The sequence below is a fragment of the Thunnus maccoyii genome, chromosome 17 (assembly GCF_910596095.1).
Source record: "Thunnus maccoyii chromosome 17, fThuMac1.1, whole genome shotgun sequence".
Lineage (NCBI taxonomy): Eukaryota > Metazoa > Chordata > Actinopteri > Scombriformes > Scombridae > Thunnus > Thunnus maccoyii.
In genome coordinates, this window is record NC_056549.1 from 2,711,530 (window position 1) to 2,719,122 (window position 7,593).

General features: G+C 39.6%; 2 long non-coding RNA genes across 3 annotated transcripts; one reads left to right on the forward strand and one right to left on the reverse strand.

Annotated features, from left to right (window-relative positions):
- The first annotated feature begins 2,238 nt into the window (after positions 1-2,238).
- LOC121881961 lies at positions 2,239-3,180 on the forward strand. Its single transcript, XR_006091965.1, has 2 exons — positions 2,239-2,426; positions 2,874-3,180. It is a non-coding gene; the product is annotated as an uncharacterized LOC121881961 (long non-coding RNA).
- Positions 2,639-6,703, reverse strand: LOC121881972. 2 transcript variants are annotated; one of them, XR_006091977.1, is made up of 2 exons: positions 6,131-6,703; positions 2,639-3,180 (listed from the first exon to the last, which is right to left on the reverse strand). It is a non-coding gene; the product is annotated as an uncharacterized LOC121881972 (long non-coding RNA). The 2 variants fall into 2 exon arrangements; XR_006091978.1 differs by lacking the exon at positions 6,131-6,703 and adding an exon at positions 3,447-3,610.
- Positions 6,704-7,593: the final 890 nt, after the last annotated feature.

Below are 7,593 nucleotides of genomic sequence, written 5' to 3' on the forward strand. Positions count from 1 at the left end.
GCTGACTTTACAATCTGCATCCTTTATCCTCAGACCCTCGATTCCAATAAGGAAAAACTTGCTGTGACTGTTACTGTGATAAAACTTGTAAAGAGTTGTTCATTTTTTTCTCTAAAACTGCTTTACAGTCTTTTGATAATCCCTTAAATTAACGGCTCTATAGTTAAAGCAGATTTCACGGCCCCACCGATGCAGCCTCGTGTCTTTTTAACGCAGTACCGTGTTCTATTTGAAAGCACTGCATCGCTGCTTCATCACTACGTATCCGCGACATTTTTAAGTTCATTTTTCTGGAGAGTCTTCCTGCAGTTTGATTTTATCTGTGGTTGTTTGTATTCTTCAGTGCTGAAAATGAATCTAGTGGGGAAACAACCATCAGAAAAACACTAAGCGTAGTCATGGAAATGACTGAATCACAGGCAAACACAGACAAGGTGAACGAATTCATGAAAATGTAAAGTCTGGTTTCAAAAACAGAAACACTGAGCTACAGCAGCTGTCTGATGATCATGTTTATCAGAATCATGCTAATAAACATGATGTGTGACTTAACCTGAAGTATTTTAATCAGCATGATAACATTATTGAAGCTGCATAATCAAAAGCCAAAAAACATTTTGCACTCTGAAAGACGTCTCAGAAATCTCCCTTTGTAAGACTTTTCAGCACAGACACTTTGTTCAGTGTGGACGAACTTTCTACCTGCTCAGTGTGACCAGTGCAGGTGGTGCTGATGACACTGATTAGTGCTGACTCATCTAATAGGCCTGATACAAGTGACCCAATTCCAATTTTTTGCTCACATGTGGCACAGATCGGATATGTATTAAGAACGTGTAAACAGGAAAAAAGCAGATAGAATCGGATATTGTCAGATCCGTTTCAGGCCTCAATCATATGTGGAAATAAATCTGATCGTAATCAGATATCTGCCAATAGAGCCGTCATCTAAACGGACAGATCGGATTGAAAATGTGACCATCTTATAGTTTTTTTGCATTTTAATGACGTTATTTTCACGTGCACAGCTGAAAAAAACAAAACCAAATTGTTTACTTCCATTTCGGTAACCGAACCCTCATTTACACCATAGACTGTATAAAAATATGGACGTAGTTACCGTGACGTCACCCGTTGGTTTCTGAAGAGCGGTTTTGAAGCTCAAAGCGAGCCGCTCCGGCCCGTCGCCATCTTGGCAGTGCGTGACGCTGCCTAACTCCCAGCCAATCAAAAATGGGCAAAGAGGCGGGCCGAACGGCTGAAACAAGCCACCTAGCGGCTGGCGGACCTGTCACTCAAAGCAGCCATGTCCTTCATTATGCAGAACTTTAAGGCTTAATAAAATTTAAACGGGTGAGTTATAAAAAAATTCACCCCCGTAAAGTTGTCATGAAAGAGGAAATTAGCTACAGAGACCAAAACCGTTGTTTGTACCAGGCTGTAAACATGTTTATTTCTGCTGTAAAGTTGGGCATTTTAACATGGGGGTCTATGGGGATTGACTCAGTTTTGGAGCCTCACGTAGCCATTCAGAGAACTGCACTGTTTTTTGGCACTTCAGCATTGGCTTCATTTTACAGCCCCGGAGGTTGCCGCTTGGTTTACGCATGCAGGTTGTTTCAAGTGTTAAGCAAGCGGAAAACACAGGTATCAGATATCAGTCACTTGTAAAAGTAGATGTAAACAGACGGTCAGAAAAATCGGATATAGGCAGAAAATCGGAACAGAGCATCAAGACATGCAGCGTAAATGCAGCCTTGGAGACACCAAACCAGTGAAAAACCAATAGAACCAGTAGAACAGCAAACAGAAACCATGGAAATATACAGATATGCATAATTTACACAAATGAACACATATGTAAACTGAATCAAATAAGAAACTCAAACATCTAAACTGCAACCATCAAGCTGCAGGCCTTCATGCACATTTCAAAATACCAAAAGCTAATTCTATCAGTATATGGATTGTTAAAACTTAAAGCAAAGCGGATTTATAGATTAAAAAGTTTATTCGCAAACGGCATGAATGAGGAATCGATTCTCACTTTTTCTATAAAGGCCTCTGATATTATAACTGCAGCTGGATGGTTGCAGTTCACATGTTGCAGTTGATGTTTCTCTTGAAAGTGCAGCTGGTTTGAAAATAAGTTGAAGCTGCATAATCAACATTTTTCAAATTAAAGTTGAATCAAATGACTGATTCAGTGAGAAACTGGTTGCATGTTGTGATGACCGACTCTGCAGCTCTACAGAGTGGAGTTTTTTTAAGACTCTTGTAGCTTTTTGTTTTGGTTTATGGCACATTAGCCGTGTGGCTCACTCTCACTACTCTCATCCGACGTGTTTCCAGCAGCAGCAGCAGCAGGCGGCTCCTAAAGTCCTACAACTTGTGGCTCGATGCGACAAGTTCGGGCACGTTCTGTGGTGAGTTACTGACCAACTGGAGGGAGACGTGGATACAACAAAGAACAATTTAAAAATCTTTTGAAATTCACTGAACATCACCGACTGATAACGTATTTGTTAAAAGACCCAAGTGTGGAAAGTTTAACAAGCCTGTATTGTAGAGATTTGAGGATTTTATACATTTAAATGCACGTTAAAGAAGAAAGAAGAAGAAGAAAGATGCTAAAATATATTTTTAACAGAAGGTAAAAGGAAGATGATTAAAGTCATTTATTTTCTAACTAAACTGAACTAAAATCTAGTCCTCAACGTGACTGTTAATAGAACATTTCACACCAGTGTAGAATAGTTCTTGCAGAAGGAAACTCCCTGAAAATATAGACTTTTGTAAGTGTTGCATATATAATACTAACAGAGCACTTACAGTTAATATTGTCTAACTAAAGCAGCTTCTTTGCTTTGCAGAAGAAGCTTCATCTTCTCATCTTAACATGACAACGTAAAATGTTCAACATCTCTTCAAGGTAAAAGAAAAGCATTCACTTCTACTCATTGTGTAACCTCTCTCCCTCTTCCCTCCATCCCTCCGTCTGTGATCTCTGCAGTTAGAGCAGATCAGAGCTAAGTGAGGCTATCGGGTTTCTCCTCCCTCGACGGCTGTTTACAGGAGAGACGGAGCGGAACGGGCCTTGAACAATGCAGAGTGAATCTTCTCTTCTCTGTTCTGCAGCATTCCCCGCATTTCTACCACGGTTTGCTACAGTTCCTGTGGCTAGAAGAAAGACACAAGAGAAAGAAAGAAGGAGAGAATGATGGACAACTCACAGAAAGCGGGAGAAAGAGGGTGACACAGGAGAGAAAAATAACCCTCAGAGGGAATGTGAGGACTTTTAACACCATTAAATCTTTGACTATTACAATTTCCCTGAGATTCCAGGTTAGCGGGATATTAGCTTTTATTAGCTCAGTCCGCTAATGATTTGATAAACCTGAGCAGGAAAGGAAGTCTGCTGTCTGTAGCTGTAACTTAAGGATCACCTTGAACTTGTGAAGCTGGAAACCAGTGCAGCCACCACAGCAAAGTGGTCAGTGTACTGTAGCTTAAAGGTCATGTGATGTATAAAAAGAACAATACATTCAGTGACATTTAAGTTATTATGTTGAACTTGTCAGCAAACAGTTGCTCATTTCCACATCCAGCAGTTACGGAGCAACATTATCATTCGTTTGGAGTTGTGTTTCTGTCCATCTGGTGAATGTAAGTCCAATATTCACTCTCTTTTAGCTCTGTTTTTGTTCTCCACCACCTCCTGAGGGAAATATCTGGCTCTTTAGCTGCTAAATGCTCCACTATGTTCACCAGCTAGTCTACAGCTAACTGTGTGTTTGCTGTTTGGTGCTGAGCAGGTAGTGTACAGAGGCTTTTTACAGCTTTTCCTCTGCAAACAGCTGCCTGCTGAGGCCCAAAACAACGCTATGAGAGCGCTGAGAGTGAACCAGAACAGTAAAGTTGCAGCTGGACAGATAAACAATGAGCTGAAACTCACTATAAAGCTCCGTAAAGCCGAGAGGAGCTGCAGAGTCTCTGATAATTCTCTGTAGGTTCATCACTATGAGCCACAACCAACACATTACACACTGACATTTGATACACATTATAAAAAATATTGTTTATAGCTGCTTTAACCAAGTAGTTTTTGTGCCTAAATATTACCAAACCTTAAAGGGCTACTCACAAGAGGACTCACAAGACAGATTTTAAAAAGAGTGTTTAAACTTGATGCAGCAGAGGTGAAGATATCTTGTCTTTTAGTCCTTAGTATGAGTCAAGCTCAATAAACGCTGCATGCTACATTTCCCATTATGTGACTTGACGGCATCTTTCATTAGACCCTCCATGCCTGGTAAACGCTAACGTCTTTCAAAAGCACAAAACCAATTTTTAACGCCAGGTTTCATAATTTGTAGTCTCCAAACCCCAGGACAAGATAACCTTGATGACACCATGAGGTTTAATTCCTCCTGAAGCCACAGAAGATATTATACAACTCACAGACTGAGCACTTCTTCTCTTGACTATTAAACTCACCTTGATGTGTAAGATTGGTGTGATATATGTAAGATGAACCTACTTACCTGCAAATTAACCCACTAACCAAACATCAAACTATTTGCATTTTAATAGAAAAACAAATGTAAGCTGCATAACAATTGACAGACAAAGATGTATTGAAGACGACTGTTGCTCTTCCACTTCATGCTGAGCAGTCGTCCACTGTTACTGCGGCCTCTTAGCACTATCCTCCTGTTTGTTGCATGAGTGTAACACTGTGGGTTCATGTTAATCAAAACCAGATGACAACAGAAATCTAGAAAAATGCATTTAAAATCTCAGATTGTAGAAACATTTTTCCCCCTTCACACTGAAGCCAACAACAGCATCAGTTTGTTCATTGGATGGCAGAATATCCTGTCATAGTTTATTGATTTATGAAGTTTATACTGACTTTGACTTGTGTGAACAAATTAGTTATGATTCAATTTAATAAAATACAGTATCAATGCTCTGCTGGTCTAATTTTGGATCTATATGTTGTTGTTGTTGTGCTGTTATGGGAGTTTTGGTTCATTGTTCCCCTCTCGTTCCACCATCATCTCCCTCAGGTAGCAATGTCCCGCTATACATGCTAACACTCCAGCACATGTCACTTTAATTTTCTCAAATCGGTGCTGCTATTTTTTTGCTGAGTTTCACACTAAACTACTAATGATAAAGAAACGTCTGTGTAAAAACATCATCTATCTGCAGCTTTAATCCAAAAACATCAGTATCAACCTCCAAAAACCCCCAATATCAGTCCAACACCAGCATTCATATGTTATGATTGTGTGCATGTTGGAATGCCATTATGAAGGAAAAACTAACCAAAATGTCAGTAACGTTCAGTTTGTCTTTCTCAGTCTCAGAATGTCAGATGACAACACAAACACTTGCATCAACAAACCCGGTGACACGCCGCATTAAAAAATCATTAAAATGGTCGATCTGCTTGTCAAAAAACCCCCACAATGAACCAACCAAATGTGTGTTGCGTTTAAGTGGAAGGCCGGTGTCGGGTGGAAACACAGCTGTGGTTCTTGTTAGCCAGCGTCTGACTGCCAGAACTGTCAGCTGTGGGGTAAAACAAATCCTGGTGGTGAACACACTCGGACTGACTTTTATTGAGGTTTGTTTACCTCCCACATGCTTGATATCCATCGATTCGAACGAGAGGAGAAGTGGAAACTGTAACAGTGTGGACAGACGTACAAATGCCAAAAGCTCCTTGTGGACAAAGAACTATGCAGTGGCTACTCATAACTTTAAATTTCGATGACGTCAGTGCTGTACGGTTTTTTCTGTCAGATTCAAAATGTTCAGAAAATTGAATGAGTTTAGTCATGTATCCTGATGCTTATATACACACACATAAACATATCACCATATCACACAAACAACACTAAACACTCAGAAATTAAAAAAACAAATAATTTCAAAACTGCTCTCGAAGTTAAATATTAAAAGAGGGCCAGGTGGTATTTATTTGTTCTTGTTTATTGTTTGGTTGCATTCAGAAATGAGAATAATGTGTGTTAAGATACATCTAATATATGCATGTATGTATCTTTTGATTATCTCAAGATAAACCTGTTAAATCGGTGCAATAAAAATAGATACTTACAAAAAGTACATGAGACTTTGCACACAATGTATCATGGAAATGCTCGTCTCCTCTTTCTTTCTCTCTTGTGCACACATTTCAGTTTCTGACTACCGTAACTGAGTTTCCATAAACTAAACTGTAGCACTTCGGACTGACGTTGCAGGTTGAGACAACTAAAAAAACCGACCTGACTGGTGTTCATCCTTAAGCTAAAGATTTACTCCTTTAAAAGAGTAATCCAGCAATTTAGATAATAGTTTAAATAAGAGGATCAAAAAATCAGCAGCAGAACCAGAAATATGGTCTTTTTTTATTACACACATTCTTCTTGTCAAAATCTGGCTCCTACATTACTCACAACACAGCTTGACTGCTGACAGTTTGGTGGGAGGTTTGGGTGTGTTATGCTAGTAGCGGCTAATGTAGCCTGGAGCTGCTAGCCGCTACAGAGATCTTGTAACCTCACTTCATTTTAACTCCGCACATCCAGATTTTTTTTCCACATTTTCAAACTTTTTCATCGCCTTCGTCTTCAGCCTCGACCGACACAGACTGAAGTGACTCGAGGGAATTTATCGGACTTTGCGTACCTCCCCCGAGGGCCACAAAAGGCTTTATACAACTTTTTTCTTTTCAACATATGCAGTAGTACTTTGTAAGACCTGTAAATATGTGTGTAATGTGTGAAATCAGTGGAGTTACCCTTTAATCGCTCCTGTTTCCCTGAAGACAACTGAACGTGTCATAAAACATGTCACTTGGAAGTCATGCCAAGCCTTCATGTGATCAAAGTGAACATGAATGTGCCAACTATGCAATGCAACTCATTTTTCTCTGCGCTCCATGCCATCGCCTAATGCTTAATGCTGCATAAAGGCTAGAGGATCTCAACCTCTGACTGTGAAAGAACCGATAAATCCCAAAATGCTAGATGCATCTCAATTAACTCAACTGATCTTTCCTCGCTCCTCGATCCTCGTTTGACCCAGAAATCGTTGCCTGTACTGGTCTCAAACTCCCAAGTTTTGAATAAAACCAGTGTTTCCTAAGTGGGATGATAATGTCAAGGATAAAAAGGCAAGTTTATTTGTACAACACATTTCAAAGTGCTTCTCATAGAACATAAAAGGCATCAAGACAGAACATAAAAGCAACACAAGGCAGTATAAAAAGACATTTTAAAAAGTACTAAATTGAAAATCAAAAAAGCTAAAAATAGAATAAGACAGATAAAGCAGGAGAATAAAAGTTACAGTGCAGTGTAAGATATTAACCCTCAAATTTGGTTTAATAAAAGGCAGCAAACAGAAAAGTCTTCAGCTGTGATTTAAAAGAACTGAGAGTTGCAGCAGACCTACAGATTTCTGGGAGTTTGTTCAGATATGCGGAGCATAAAAACTGAACGCTGTTTCTCCATGTTTAGTGTTTACTCTGGGAACAGAAAGCAGACCTGATCCCGACCACCTGAGAGGTCTGGATGC